The sequence below is a fragment of the Macrotis lagotis genome, chromosome X (assembly GCF_037893015.1).
Source record: "Macrotis lagotis isolate mMagLag1 chromosome X, bilby.v1.9.chrom.fasta, whole genome shotgun sequence".
In the NCBI taxonomy this organism is placed as follows: Eukaryota; Metazoa; Chordata; class Mammalia; order Peramelemorphia; family Peramelidae; genus Macrotis; species Macrotis lagotis.
Window position 1 is genome coordinate 455,699,116 of NC_133666.1, and position 16,832 is coordinate 455,715,947.

Sequence of the window (16,832 nt, forward strand, 5' to 3'; positions counted from 1 at the left end):
TAGATCCAAGATTTGATCCTTCCAAAGAAAATGGGGAAAGGAAGAATGAAGCTTGGGTGTTTCTGATCTTTGTTCTCCCACATTTAGTCATTTCTTCAACATCATCTGCTTTGATTTGGTTTTGCAATGCTTCGGTTTTTCCTTTTTTCCTTTAATACTTCCTAGGTCAGGTTTCTAAATTGCAGAGGTAAGAGGTGATCAGAGTTGATCAATCCCAGAGTGATGGAAGAGCTACAGAAAACTTTAAGGAGTCTGGTAGGGGCAAATATCCCAAACTCTTTCCCTATGTGAGTTAAGCTGGCTTTTCCTCAAAAGGTCTAAGAGACTTGATGAACTCAGGAAACCAGGGCTCAGGTTGTGGATGTCCTTTCCTTGCTGTCTAAATCCAAGGCAATCTGGAGTTCTAGGTGCTGTCTGAGTTTGACTGATGAACTAGAATGGACATCTCAGGAAACAGAGTTCCTTCAGCTAAATTAAATCAATCTGGAGTGTCCTCATTGTATATCCTTGTTAAATCCTTGTCCTCCTGCAATAACTAAGTAAATATCCTTTTGTTAACTATTGAATGACTCATGAGAATCTCATTTTGTTCCAACATCAAACAAACTACCAAGGGACTGTCTTGGGTCAGGCCCAGTCCAGAAAAGCATTTAATAAATGCTTGTTGAAGTAGATTGATTTGTCGAGGAGAATCAGATTTCTCTTTCCACTCACTTAAGGAGAAAGCTTTATGAAGTAGGGAGAGCAGTTAGTTTTACTTTGGGAGGGAAAGAGAGAGTATCTGGCATTCTTTTGAAAAATAAATTCCAAATAAAAAGAATAGTATATGCTTTTAAAAATGGGCAATGATAACAGTGATTCTGGCCTAAGCAAACTAAAATGTAATATTGTCTAGAGGATTTGAAAATATAAATTATTTAATAATCAATTTCAGATCTTTCTCAGATCAATCCAAGAATCAATCCCTTCTCTTGTTTTGTTTGCTGATTTCTATTTTCACTCCATATTTCACTTTTTAAATTAAATCTTTTTTCCATTTAAAACGGGCAATTCTTTATGCAATGCATTTGGTAATAAAAAGAAGTGAATTCTTGGGTATATGTATAAATGAAGGAAAGCAAATTTCTATAAAAATTAAAAAAACAATGAGATAATAAAAAGTCAGTTTGACAATAGAATATTCATTTTCTATAAAATTGGAATCTGGAGCAGCTCAACTTGGTTGGCTTGGCATCATTCTGTCTTTGCATTATTGGTCAGAACAACTATTTCAATCTATAAACAGCTATTAAGCATCTATCTTTTGCCAAGCACAAAAAAGAAAAAAAAATCTCTATTCTCAAGGAGTTAAACAAATTCCACAGGGAATATCTGAGTTGTTTCAGAAATTGGCTGTTTCAAGAATTTCAGAAATTCTTATGTGTAATTGCATGCTATTGTATAGACCTAGTAGGTAGGAAGGCCTGGTTGTAAGTGCAACTTCTAAAAGCTTCTGGCAGTCTTAGTTCTGGGCAAGTCATTTAACACTCAGTACTCCAGGTATACTCTATTAGTATAAATTAAAAAGCGGATGTTAATGTGCACTGATAAAAGGATATATATATCTATATCCTAGATTTCAAAGATCTACTTCCTCCCCCCCACAAAAATTTCTTCCCAAAATGTTAAGTCAAACCTGGCTACATTGGTGAAACAAGCTCTAACAGACTACAGAACCAGGAAAGTTTCAGAAACCAGAAAGCAATCAAATGTCTGTTACAGAAAGACCTGCCTAGAGGAAGACTCACTGACTGGGCTGATCGGTAAATATGATCAATTGTTGAGCCACTATAATGAACACTTAAAAGACTACTGATTAGCATTACTGGAAGGAGGACCCACATAGATGAAACCATAACTCCTTCAAGTATTAAAATAAATTTGGAATTCATAGGACTTCCAGCAAAATAATTAATGTAAACTGAATCAGAATTAGGGAAGTAGATATTCAAATTCTTCACCTTATCCTTGACTCAAATCTTCCCTAATCCTTATTCCATTCAGTAATTAATTAACAAATATTAACCATCAAGTGCAAGGAGGAAAGCATAAAAGACCTTGGAGGCAAAAAAACCAAGGACATACTAGGATGGTCTGCCACTGGACAAGTCACTGATGCTTCTATTCCTCTCGGACACCATCTACAACTTTTCAGAATAAATTTTCATATCTGGTATTCCTTATGTCTTTTTGGTCTCAGTCCTATTTTATACGCTTAAACATTACTGAGGACTAACCATCCATGCTCCCCAAGATGTTGTTTATTTGGTTTAAATCTGTCAATATTTACAATGCTAAAAATTAAAGTCTATGTATTATTATTATGAAAAGTTTTGACCCCATGGATCCCCTGAAAAGATCTCCAGGATCCCTGGGAGTTCTTGAAATTACCCTTTCAGAATTGCTGCCCTTTAACCAATGAACTGACAGATTTACTTTGTATCTTTGTGATCTGGTTCAGTGCTGGGACACTTGGCTTTATACACAAATGAATTATCATTATTACTGAGGCCAACATCAAATTAGGCATACCTATCCTCTTTACTGTAAACCATCTGAAAAGGAAAGGAGGACCCTGATCTGAGAACTTAACAAAGAAATGAATTGAGTACAAAAGCTGACATCAATAAAATGGCCAGCTTTACCATTACCATTGCTGCCCCCCCAATATCTTTGTGTAACAAAAGCATTTGGAATTCATTTCCCAGATCTACAATTAGAGAAACAGATAAAATAACAAAATTCCAGTAAAAAATAATGGGAGTGATTCCTTGAGATTTTTTGAAATAAGGTTTAATTGATATATGTTAAATTTTAATTGGGTACATATTACTTTTCTTTTTTTGTTTTTTTATCCCCAAGGCAATGGGGTTAAGTGACTTGCCCAAGGTCAAACACAGAGGTAATGATTAATGTCTGAGATCACATTTGAACTCAGGCCCTCCTGACTTCAGGGCCTCTGCTCTATCCACTGCGCCTCCTAGCTGTCCCTGGTTTTCTCTTTAATTATTTTAAAAGATCTTTGTTACAGTTTTTAAATGTGATCTCATGATATTTTGGGCCCCAAGTTTCTCCTATGCAAATATTTCTGAAGTTACAATTACAATTGAGTTGACTCCCCATTACTATATTTAGATTTAGATATATATAAAGAATATGAAAAAAGAACACAACTTTTAATATGGATAGTTATTGTGATGTCTTCAAACATGTTATTTCCCTGAATTTTCAAATACTTGAAAGTCAAGTCTTTAAAAATGTGAAACTTTTAATTTTGAAACTGTTTGACAGTTTAGGAATTTCTGATAAGAGTTCAAAAAAGTCCAACATGATATTTCACTGAATTTTCAAATATCTGAAAGCCAAGATCTTAAAAATGTGCTACTTTTAATTTCGAAACTATCTGGCAATTTAGGAATTTCTGACAAAAGTTCATATAGGTCAACGTCATTGAGTATATTTAATACGCATGAATTAGTGTAGCATATAACATTAATAATGCTTATGCACTATCTGTGCAATCAGATTTGTGCAATACAGTTGTGCAATAAAGTAATTCATTATGGGTGTCTGTAACAGACTTTCTAAGTCCAATAAGTTTCTAAAATAAACGTTATTTCCTGGATTTTCTTCCTAATCTTCCTTTCCTATTCCTATTTTGCTTTTTATCTCTTCACTGTGCTTCCTGCTGAGTGTAAACAAACCTGGAGGCATAAGAACCAGTCCTGATTTGGAGTCCAAAGCCAGGCCTGCTGAAAGAGAACACAATTCTTAAAGAAACACTTCACACTTACTGTGGTTGCAACAGAAAGTAACTGCTTAGCACTTTCAACTTCATCTGTACTAAAGTGTTCCAGAAAGTGGTCAAAAAGTAAGAGTCTTTCAAAAGGTATTGGAAATGACTATTTTTTCTCACATTTAGGAGGGAGGGAAATAGATATAGAAAAAGGCTTCAAGTACCTTTTAATAAGATAAAAATTCTTACTTCTAGTCATCAGCAACTCTAGAGAACCTAATTTTTTAAATCTGTGATTTGTGTAATTTTTTCAATTACATTTAAAAATTTTTTTCATTCTTTTTTTTAAATTTTGAGTTCCAGATTCTCTTTTGCTTTTCCTCTCTCCCTCCTCCCCATTGGGAAAGCATGCAGATTGACACAGGTTATACATGTGCAGTCAAAAGTTCATTTTAAAGTAATTTTATAATCACATTTTTAGATGTTAAAAATTTATTGCAAATGTATTGTTTTTCTCTTCAATCATTCAAAAATCCTTTTGTTATAGTTTTTAAATTTAGCCTTTTTATGAGACACTGGATACCGTGCAAGTATTCTTGTTAGGTTGGTTTTGTCTCTTGAACTACATTACAAAGTAAAGAATTTTATCTTGTCTTCTGTGGTCTGAATCTCCCTCTCAGGATCCTATTCCTGGGTCTAGCAATAACTTATAGGCAGCTAAGTGGATCAGTGGATAGAGTACTGGCCCTGGGGTTAGGAAGATCTGACTTCAGAAATGGTCTCATTCCTCACTAATTGTGTGACCCTGGGCAAGTCACTTAACTTTTCTTGCCTACTCCACTGGAGAAGGACATGGTAAACCACTCCAATATCTTTGCCAAGAAAAACTCACACATGGTCACAAAGGGTTTGATATAACTGAACAAAAACAGACCCTAATTTTCTCCTTACAAACATTTCACAAGTTATAATTAAGCTAAATAGGCAAGTAAAATTAAATAGATAAAAGACTGGGGTGAAAGAAAAAAAAACAGGAATAATTCTTCTCAAAATGACTTTTTTAAAATATTAAACTGCCTAGGATTTTCTCTCCTTCAATACCTTTATCTACACCATCAGCGTGTATGTTTTATATATTCACTGCCCATGCTGAAAGCAGTCAACATAGTTTCAAATCCCAACTAAACTCACTAAAGTAGAACTTTCTGTATTACAATTTCCTTATCTATAAAATGAGTGTAATAATAGCGACTACATAATAGGGTTATTGTGAAGATCATTTGTAATAATAAATGTAAATTGCTTTACAAACCTTAAAGTCCTACATGAATGTGGACTAGGTGACTTCTAATATCATCACTTCAAACCATGACCCTATATTTTTATGTCAGCTGATCAGAATTCTCCCTCTTCTGCTCTTATCTTTTTGCTCATCTTTTTTCTATCTCATAGCCCATTATGGACACTCTATCAATGATGTAACCAGCATTATACTAGCAGCAGCTGATATAGAATTGACTAAGTCTTTAGCAAGGCTTCATTTCATCCAAATAATATTTTAAATCTTAAACTAGATTTCCTTCATAGTACAGTGGATATAATCTCAGAGAGGAGATTATAATAGAAGTCCTATTATCTATTAATCCAACATGATGGGGAGCAGGGAAGGTTTTGCTTAGCCAGAAATTCCAGTTAACAAAACTTAACTATCTTATTCTATGGGAACCATAAGAGAAATTTAGCTGACTCCCACATTCCTTTAGAGTCAGAATGCTGAGTTCACCTTCTTCACAAGAGCAAATCAAATAGGTTCCAAGCGCAAGACCTCAGAACTTACTTGTTCAACAATTTTTCCTTCTGGGTTAGGACTCTTGACTACTGCAGGCTTCAGAACTTTTTTCCTTTATGTCTTCCTAGTGTTAACCGCATCATTCCTCTAAATCAGAGGAATTTGATCTCTTTGATCATGGACCCATTTGGTACTTCTCAGAATGATGTTTTTAAAAATGCATAAAATAAAATACATAGGATTACAAAGGAAACCAATTCTATTTAGATAAAAGTGGAGTTTTTCTCATCTAAGTTCATGGGATCTCTTGAAATCTATCGAGGGATCCCTTAGGGGATCAACATCTAAATAAAGTTTCATATTCATTCAGATTACCTGCAGCATCTGTTAATACAAACAAGGTTAAATTTGAAGAATATATTAATTTATTTCTGTGTATTTTTATTCGATCAAGTATTGGCTAACACATTCTTTATTTGCTTTAATTTCAACTTATTTAAAACAAGATAAGTCTGTTACCAGAAAGAAAAAACAAAAACAGAACAAGAAAAACCTCCCCACCCCAACCCCAATAGAATTAATTCTAAAGTCACAAAGAAAGAAACTTTGGATTATCTGCATCACTGCTCCACTCCAGTGTGCCAGCTGGGCTCTGCCCTCATCAGGGTTGACCATCCCACTGGGGCTGGGTCAAGTTCAGAAGCAGGTCATTACCATGGAGATACATGGAGGAAGAGAAAGAGGGAGCCAGGTCTGTGTTGTCAACCAGGGAAATCCTAGAATCTTCACTAGAGAGACACAAGCAGGGATCTACGTCACAGAGGAATGAGCAGCATGTTGGGCAACAACTGGCACTAGAAATTGCCTACTTACTGAGCTACAGTCCCGGGCTGTTCTCAAGTTCCTGGAAATTCTCTGGAACCATGACCTACAAGCCCATATTACCACACTGCCGTTGCATTTTTTTTCCTTTTCGGTTCAGTCATTCAGTCGTGTCTAACTTATCGTGATTGTATTATCATCCATTAAGACAAAGAATTGAGTCAAGTCATAGTTTAGTGACACTTGAAATATAAGCCAAGTAGATAAAGATCTTTATGATGTAGAAAAGGCTTATAGTTATAAATTTTGACTTACTTCTCATTTATTGTTGTTCTGTAATATATTATTGGAAGAAACATTCAAATTGATAAGACTACAGATCCACTGGAGATTTCTTCACAACTACTCTGTGAGATAGATGGTACAAATGTTATCCCCAGTTTATGGAGGAGGGAAATGAGATTCCAAAGTTAAGTGATTTGACCCAAGTCAAAGAACTGGTTCCTTTATAGAACAGAGATTCAAAATGAGACTACAGATTCCAAGCCTACAGCATTCTTCCACAGTACCATGTTGCCTCTTAACACATTTACAAAGTTGTTTGGATTCCCAAAGTACTTTAACATTTGTCCTCTTATTTTAGTCTCAGAACACTCTTGTGAGATAGGTATGAAAGCATTCACTGAGTGTTTCAGTTTCTTGGTGGATATGTTTTCTCTTAAACTAAATTATAAAGTCAAGTATTATCTCTTGTCTTCTCTATTCTAAATCTCCCTTCCTCCTCCTCATGGGTCTAGCAATAATTTACATAGAGGCAGCAAGATAGTAGATAGAGCATTGGACTTGAAGCCAGGAAGACCTGAGTTCAAATCCTGCCTCAAACACTTATTAGCTATGTAATCCTGGGCAAGTGACTTAACTTCTCTCTGCCTCAGTTTCTTATTCTGTACAGTAAGGATAATAATAGCATCTATCTCTTATGACTCTTGTCAGAATAAGCTGAAATAACATTTGTTAAGTGCTTTGCCAAACTTTTAAAAGCACTACAGAACTGTTAGCTATTACTAGCTATTACTGGCACCACTAGGTAATACAATGGCTAGAGTTCTGGGCCTGGATTAAGGAAAGACTCATTTTGAGTTCAAATCTGTTTTTATATAAGAGATACAGGAATTTTTTTTTTGCCAAGAGCCATTTGAATATTTATATCATTTACCTGCTAAATTTGGTCAAACATTTAATTAATATCCCCTAAAAAGCTCCTCAATTTATTGAATTTTGCCTCCCGCCTTGGCAGCTCCAGATCAAAAGATTTTGCAAACTTGATAAGGTCTGAACGTCCCAAACCCTGCCTTAGGTACTATCTAGCTGTGTGACCCTGAGCAAGTCACTTAACCCTGTTTGCCTCAGTTTTCCTCATTTGTAAAATAAGGAGGAAAAGGAAATGGCAAACCACTCCATTATCTTTGCCAAGAAAACTCTAATTGGGGTGGCAAAGAATCAGACTTAACTGGAAAAACAAACCAAGTAAAAACCTACAACTATTATTACAGGATGAAGTACAAGACTTAAAACAGATCAGGTCTGATAGATGAATGGAGGAAATTAAGTCCATCAACAAGCTTCTATTAAGCACTTACTATCGTAATGGGAATTATAGAGAGAAACAAAAATGTAGCCCCCGGGTGCCCAAGGGGCTCACATTCTGATGAGGCAAATAGAGAAGTTAACAGTTTGCTCAAGATAATAGTGACACAACAGACAGCAGGGAATTTTCTCTGTCAAATTAATATGCTTTTCTCTTAGGAATCTCTTGTCTCTTCCCCCTCCCCACAGTGCTCAAAACATTGCAAATAAAAGGACTTTTGCCTCTTTTAATCACCTTTCCTTTTCCTCTTTTTTTTTTTTTGGACTGGACCTGAGATGGCACCGGCACAGAAAATTCTAACAGAGAATTGCGTGAGAACACTGAGAGATTAAATAACCTGCCCAGAGTTACACAGTCAACAGGGACCAGGGGCAAGACTGAAACCCAGGTTATCCTAAATTCTCTATGGACCATGCCACAAAGCCTCCAGTAGAGAAGACAGAGAAGATGGAAGGCTGGCTGGAGGCAGGAACACTTGGGTTTAAGCCCTGTCCTTGTACTAAGATCACAGACAGGATATTTAACCTCTCAGGTTCCCTAAGTGGAGGTTTAAGTGTGTAGTACCTTCTTGCTAGATATCTAGCCTAATTATAACATATCCCAGATTCTAAGCTCTAAATATTAGTATTAGTATCCTGACACAAAGACCCAGTCATTCTACTCTGGTTACAATACTGGGGACAAGGGTAGAATCCTAAAGAACACAACATTTGGGAGCTAGAGTAACTGGTGAAGGAGTAGGAAAAGAATGAAGAGCAAAGTAAATAAAAGTATCTAAGAGGGGTAATTAGCTTTGCATAGATCAAGCCTTATTTAGGGGGGTATACAACATTCTAGAGGTACCACTGCACAATGAAGTGGAGTCAAAATTCCTAGGTTCAAATTCTAGAAACTTGAACAAGTCACTTAACTTCCTTAGACACTGTCATCTGTAAAAGGAAAGAAATGGATTGTGTAATTTTGTAGGTTCCTTCAAACTTCAGACTATGAAATAACAAGAAATTTTGTTTACATCTGTTGGGGATTTATCGTTCACCTGCTCCCCCAAAGCCTTAGGGATATTATTTCTAAATACCTTAAACAACTTGCAAAATGACTAAGCGTCTTCTTAATTGATTAAGCATTATATGTTGACATTATATTAGCATGCTTTTAAAAAAAAAAATCATCCCTCAGGAATTTTTTATTAACCCAGAGAGGCAGTATGATGCTATGGGGAAAAAATACATAATAGACTACACAGGATAAAATCTGAACTCTAGGACAGGCTATACAATTAAAGAGTTATGTGCCTTTCCTTAGCCCTTAGGAAAAAATCTAGAGTAAATGAGCCAACTTCAGATAGAGCTTTTGTGTTCATAATACTAGCTAGCATTTATAAAGTGCTTAAAGTTTTCAAAGCACTTCATAAGGTACAATTATTATTTCCATTTTGCAGATAAAAAAACTGATGCTGATAGTTGGAATGACTGTCTAGCACTACAGAACTAGTATGTCTAAGGTGCAATTTGAACTTCAGTCTTCCTATCTCCAAGTCCAGAGCTTGTGTTCCTTCAAAACTCCCTCTTTGACTATGATAAGCTTTAAGGGCAGGAATCTATGTTTCTCCCTAATGTGGCAAGTCCACCAATACCCCTCCCCAACTCTTGCAGCATACCCTCAAGCAAAGGGCAATCATATTCACTGTAATGATAATGACCACTCACTCTCTACTGATAGAAAATGATGGCATCAATCTGTTAACTGACACCACCAAAGAAAATCTTAACAATGAATATACTTTTTCGTTGACCAATTGCTCAGACAAAAAATGCAATAAGTTTTTTTTCACCAATATAAGTTGTCTGAAACTAAATTGAGGATTTTAATAATCATTTTATTTTATTTTTATTGCTTCTGGAGTTCAACTTTCACTTAACTTTTCTGGTCTTGACCAAGGCAATAAACTTGTAGTAAGCACATTTGCTGGACTTGAGACTGCCATCACTTAGAGCAAACTCAAATAGAAGAGAGGGGAGTTTAGAGGGGGACTAAAAACTATACATAAGAATGTTTGTAGGCATATATTAACTTAGAAAATCACATACTAATATTATCTATGCTCTACTGTATTTTTCTTTATTTTATTAAATATTTCCCAATTACATTTTAATCTAATTCTGACTGATTGTGACTGTTGCAGGCTGTGTGTCTGACATCTCTAACTTACAGATACAGAGTACAGTGAAGAATGGAATGCTATTTCCCTTAGGCAATTTTTTAAAAAAGGAATTTTGTAAATCATAAAATACAGTATTAATGTTTATTATTATCATTATTATTATTATTATTAATCAGTAAAGAGGAAGAATAGTACTGGTAGTGGTAGTAATTGTAATAATGTTGTGACAAGTCTCTTATTCAGATTGCTATCTATCTACTTTTTACTTCTCTAGATTGTATCTATTTATTTACATGTTGTCCCCTCCATTAGACTAGTGAGCTCCCTGAGGATAAGGGACTGTTTTTGTTTCTGTCCCCAGTGCTTAACACATTTCTAGGTGTACTATAAGAGCCATATGAAAGCTTAAAAACTGACAATTAAAACCATCTGCATTGAGCAGTGTTTTTACATTTCCTTTAGACCATTAGGCAGTGAAGGTTCTTATCATCTCCGATTTACAGATAAGAAACTGAAGCCCAGCACAGGTAAGTAGCCTGCTCAGCTAAAGAAGTAGTAGAGTTGGGTTTAGAATCCAGATCTTGTGACTGATTCCTAGTCAATAGGAAGTTCAGAACCAAGTAAAATACTCAACAAAAAGACAATACCAAATGAGATGCAACAGTTACAGTGGCAAAACAGTTCTCACAAACCAAGGATAAAAATGATTATTCCCACACACTGAACATTCTATTATTTTGGAGATACCTGGCTCAAGATAGCTCAACAAGATTGTTGTGAAGGTCAAAGGAAATGACATGTGAAATACTGCCTTTTGCAAATCTCTTTCATTTTTATTGTGCTCCTATTCCTACTCCTTCTCCTACTATTACTACTAATTACACCTGATAGTAATAGTTAAACTTTTTTATTGCACTTAATGGCTTATAAAGTTTTCTCTGCTTTCCTTCCCTCAGCCCCAGCCCCTCAAATTCACCTCCATTCTGAGTTTGTATTGAGAATTTCTTCCTATTATTCAGTTTAGAAACTTAGGGAGGAGCATCCATTCTTTTTTTAAATTATGTTGTATTGACACTCTTTTCTCTTTTTTAAGATATAACTCTCATTTCCCAATGATGCTCTCTTATTCTCAAAGTGGGGCAGTGGATAGAGAACTGAACCTAGAGTCAAAAAGAGTTCAAATTTAACCCCAAACACTTACTAGTTAAGTGACCCTGGGCAAGCCATGGTAATCTCTGTTTGCCTCAAATTCCTAAGCTGTAAAGTAAGGATAATAGCAGCTACTTCCCAAGGTTATCGTGAGGATAAAATAAGATTCCTGGCACAAAATGGATTTTACTTAATGCTTGTTACTTCTTTCCCTCCTTTCTTCCATAGAAACAAGTATCATCAAATCAACACATTATTATATCTGGAAATGTATGCTCTACTCAGCCCTGGTACATCACATTTTGTCTTGAAAAATAGGAAATGTACTCTACCATCAGTCTTCTAAAATTACATTTGGTAACTATATTTCAATATTGTTTTCCTTGCCATAATAACGTAAATTATGGTCATTGCATAAATTGTATTCCTAGTTCTGCATCAATTCATATAAATTTTCTATAGTTTCTCTGAATTCTTCAGTTATCATTTCTAATAAATTCATTCTTTCAGATTAATGGTTTGATCTCCTGACAACAAACCTACTTTCCCCAAAAGCCTTTCTTTATGATTATTTTCATTATTTCCATGCCACTAGGACAAAAAGTCCTAAAAATTCTTTACCAGTCATAGATTTTATACTCCACAAAGCAATTTAGACAAACTTTGGTTCCAGCAGTCATTAGGACCTCTTTCTCAAATCAATTAAGTATTAATGATCTATACAAAAGAAGTCTTATCAAATTAGGGTAAATAAGACATTAAATTGGGTGAAATTTGAGATGTCAATGCTGACAAGCAACTAGTTGTGTCTAAAGAAGGGAAAAGTCAGTCACTGTGATCTGGAAGATAGAATCACAAAATCTTAAAGAACTATAACTTTTATAAGAATTTTCTTTATAACACCTCTGATAGTCATCCAATCTCTATTTGAAAATTCAAAAATAGGGAGCCCCTTACCTAACAAGCAGCATATTCTATTTTTATGTCACTAGAATTTTTATAAAATTCTTCTTTACATAGACTCAAAATATTTTCTATTTTGCTACTTTCACATAATGGTCCTAGTTCTTCCCTCTGAAACTACATAGAATAAGTCTACTTCCTTTACCCATTAAAAATATTTTGAAATATTTGAGAATAGCTATCATTCTCTAAGTTGTCTCTTTTGTCTTTATTAACTTATACTTTCAAGTATCTTATAGCTAAAAATCCCTTCTTATGTTAAAAAAAATTTATATGTAATCCTTACACAATCCTTTGTGAGAGGTAGTGCAAGCATTATTCTCTATCTACAGATGTGGAAACAAGTTAGGAGAGATTAATGAACTTGCCCAGCCAGTATGTGACAGAACTAAGTAGACTTGGTATATTATAGAACTAAGCCAATCTGATGTTCTTCCATCACACCATGCCAGTTCTCATACAGGATGCCTCCACCATCCTGGATTCCTTCCTCTGGCTATGTCCCAGCTTGTCTATATTCCTTCTAAAGTGTGGTATCCCAAATTAGGCAAAATTCTGCAGACATGGTCTGACCAGTTCAGAGCCGAGTGAACCATTACTTCCCTTTATTTGAAACCAAGTAGGAACAGGAGGCTTCTATAAAGAAACAGAGGTTTCAGTGGTCACCCAAGATTCATATATGTGGGAAAGATGAGGGCCTTGCAGACAAAACAGTTTGAGCAAAAGCATAGATTAAAATGATGAAATTCTAAATATTATAAATAGTCTGATTTGTCTCTTCTTTTCCACTCAACTCCAGATTTTTCCCTCTATATCAATAGAAGGCAATTAGCTTTTATACTATTGGACTCATTTTAATTCATATGATCTGCTCTTTCCTGAATTATGAGTGTATTAGAAAAATAATATAACTATTACCATTGGGGAAAGGGCTTTAGTTGATATTTGATCAATATGAGTCACTGTGTCATCATATCTAAAGGGAAATATATAAATATGACCCATTATTGGAATAACTCTTAGATTTCTCAGATCCTAAAACCATCTCCAATGAAACCTAGTCATAATCCATCTTTTACTTCTAATTATACTATGTTAAAAGAAAAAGAGAGAGAGCTCTAGAGTGAAATAGTAAAAATATGTTAATATGAATAAATTCTATTACTCTAAAGGAAAAAAACCCTTGAAAATGTTAGGAGGCAAATAAACAATTTTTGTTATTAGTTCTTCAGACTATCATCTCATTCTGTAGGATTCATGTTCACAAATAAAAGATGGAACTTGAAATTTTTTTCCCCTAGTAAACTTAGCTTTCTGGAAACCACATTCAAGAAAAGGTTGAAGAAATAATATTCCACTACAATATAATGGGGGGGGGGGAAATGGGATTTTTATTTACCTTCAAAGAATTTGGTTAGTGATTCTGTATATGTAGTCAGGATGATATTTATGTGAATTGGAGTGACACTAAAAAAATACCAAAATAGGGGGTGTTATTTTATCTTAATTTTAAAATATATATTATGAATTTGGTAGCATTTAAGGTGGAAAAAAATTCTGACAATATGCTCAAGTTGCCATACTTTTATCCTCCCCAAAGTAATTGATTCATTACATTTTATTTCCATTATTTTCTCTTTCCCCTTCATTTCAAAGGAGATCATTTGAATTGCTCTAATCTGAAAAACAACAATAAGTGTAGCAAATACTTGACAATGAAGATGGAAAGCCTCTAAAAACCTGTTACCTTAGAAACGGCAAGAACGCAGAAGAATAAGAATCCACTGTCAGGACATCATTTCAGACTCCACAGATTTGAGGCCTTAAATACAGTCAGCTTTCATTAGTTCTTTGTTTTTCCCAGCAGGTCCTTGGACTTTGAAACAAAACCTGAATGACAGCTATGAGCAATTCCAGTCTAGCTCCTGATTAGCTATGCCAAACAAAACAACTCTAGGCAGTGTAAACTTTCCAGGCATCCAGGCATCTGCAACCAAACCTCTGCAGAGACCGTAATTCCTTGGTGAGATTTGAAGAAGGAAAGGATAAGACCTTTCTCTCATCCACCTAGAACTAGTTCCCTGAACTACAGTGCTTCAGATTAAAGAGGCAGAGAGTGGGGGGTGGGGTGGGGGTGGGGGGTGGAGAAAGGGAGGGGAGGGGAGGAAGAGGGGAGGGAGAAGAGAGGGGAATTCAGGCTTGTTTTCTTTGTCATAGCTTTCAAATCAGTTTTGCTCTAGTATTTAACTAGAAAAACACAGTATTGCCCCCATCCACATATACTGTATGCCAACCAACTATATGCTACCCAAGCACATGGCCAAAAAAATAATTTCTGGGATTCCATCAGCACTAAATGAGGCAGGAAGTTAATATATCCAAGAGATGCCCCGCCCTCCACCCCCCAAACATTAGAGAACAGTGTATGATGGGATAGCTCTCCATATGGATTGGAAACCAAGATTGTAAGCAATTTGAGGCTATTAACTTTTGTAGCATGCTCAGAAAAAATTAATTACATCAAATCACATTGAACTGTGTGGTCACATCTGCTACTTACTTTAGTCCCTAAGGAACAAAACCAGAAATAGGTCTCCCCCACCACCACCATGTTCAAGCAGCTGGGCTCCACATAAGAAACATACCTACATCCATACATAAAAAGATCAATTTATATCAAAGAAATTCATGTCTATAACATTTATTAGTTAGTTATTATGGATTATTAGTTAGAATTTGTTTTAGGAAAAGCAAGATAGGCAAATATTTTCGCTAAAGGTCTTGGTTGGCAATCCAAATGTAAAAAAAGTAAGAGATGAAACTGAAAGGTTAACCTAAAATTTTCCCGTGCCTTCTAATGATCATTTTTTTACTTTTGAAGGTTTCTCTTGGCTCCACTGACCACCCATCAAGATGCTGACATTGAGGTTTGTTCTTGTCTTCTGGCAACAAAGTGACACTTTTATTCCACACACACTGATCTTTGCTACCTCTGAGAATGAAGGTAATCTGCCAAGAATCTAACCAATCCCCCCCCCAAATCTAATCTGCATCCATATTCTTAACAAAGTTGTAATCATTTTTGATCATTTGAGGTAAAGACTTAGAGCATCTAAAGACCATGTTTACAGCTAAATGTAACTGGCTATACATTGCACTTCAAAAATTATGTCCAAAAATTTGTTTTGATAAAAAAAAGTTTTTATTTTAAAACTCGTAAGCAATGAGACATACTTTTTGATAAGCAGGAAAAGGGAAATATTTCAATTTAATTTCTCAGTGACAAATTGTGAAATACTTAATTATATCTAAAATACTTCATTCAATTTCTGTGCTGGTCCTAACACTCCACTAAATTCTAGAATACATCCTTCCCTAAGGAAACTTAAAAAACTGTGTTTAGAAGACAATGATAGTGACCCTCAGAATTACAGAAAAACACTAAAGGAAGGTCCCAAACTCAACCTGCTGATTCAGGGCAGTCAACAGAGGTCTTATCTGTAAAGAAGGGTAATCAATTGTTTGACTGAAACAAAGGGCAGCTCACAGGAAATCAACCAGTAGGGGACAGATGGTCACCGATTCAAATTTCACCCAGAGAACACTCCAAAAACAGGTTTAGGAGGCATTTCAGTTACCAGGTAACAATGAAGCATAAGGTATAAACGTTTTACCACATTACAACCCATTCCAACCCCCCCACCCCAAAAAACATAATCTATTTTTAAAAATAGGGTGCTTTTTTAAAAAGGCTATATTTAAAAAGGTGCTGGTGGAATGGCACTTAATGAAATAAGAAAGACAAAATTCTAGTCGGATTCTTGGCTACAGTTTCCTAGGAACTTATCAGGAAGGAGTCTGCTATCCAGTGAACCTTTAAAAATTCTGCTGGAAATGAAGCCCATTCATATTCATTTGGCTAAGTTGTCCTTTTCAAGTCCTGCCTTAAGACAGAAATCAACTAGGATGAAATTATGTATTTCTTTCCATTTACAGGTTAATTTATTCCCTCATTTTTGAACCCACAATTCAGCCTGCAATGTCACCTATGAAAATTCAATAAAGTTGTCAATTATAATCTATCCAAAAACAGTAACTATAATAAATAATAAAGAAATACTAATCTTTAAGAAATAGGCGACACAGTGTTTGGATTCCCACAGTTCAAGTAGTATAGTGTGGGTTGGGGTTTTTTTTGTGTTTTTTTTTTTTTGCTTCTAATCTAAAAAAACAGAAGCAGAGGCTTGGGAAAAGAACAGTCACCCCCACCCCACCCCCCACCCCACCCCCACCCTTAGTAAACTACAGACCCTTCTCATACCCTAGACCGGTTGAGAGAAACTAAGTAGTCCAAGTGGCTCCAACAAGTCTGTGATCAAAAATAGGGGATGGTTTTTGAGGATTTGGAAGGGAGGGGTTAGGACTAGAGAAGAGGAGTAATGATTAGTTTTAAGAATGTTGCCAACTTTTCCCTGTTCCTTGTCAGGAAAAAAAAACTAACAACACTGGGAGGAGAGAGATAGGA

General features: G+C 35.4%; 1 long non-coding RNA gene across 4 annotated transcripts in view; it reads left to right on the forward strand.

The window, feature by feature from the left end:
• Nucleotides 1-1,211: 1,211 nt before the first annotated feature.
• Nucleotides 1,212-16,832, forward strand: part of LOC141502883 (uncharacterized) — a 78,936-nt gene continuing 63,315 nt past the window's right edge. Inside the window, exons 1-6 of one of the 4 annotated variants that reach the window (XR_012472710.1) lie at nt 1,212-1,802; nt 3,733-3,928; nt 11,573-11,701; nt 14,172-14,330; nt 15,189-15,311; nt 16,304-16,396. This is a non-coding gene — a long non-coding RNA (uncharacterized LOC141502883). Of the gene's footprint in view, nt 1,803-3,732; nt 3,929-11,572; nt 11,702-14,171; nt 14,331-15,188; nt 15,312-16,303; nt 16,397-16,832 lie in introns of those variants that run through there. The other 3 variants (XR_012472711.1, XR_012472713.1, XR_012472712.1) reach the window with 3 other exon arrangements.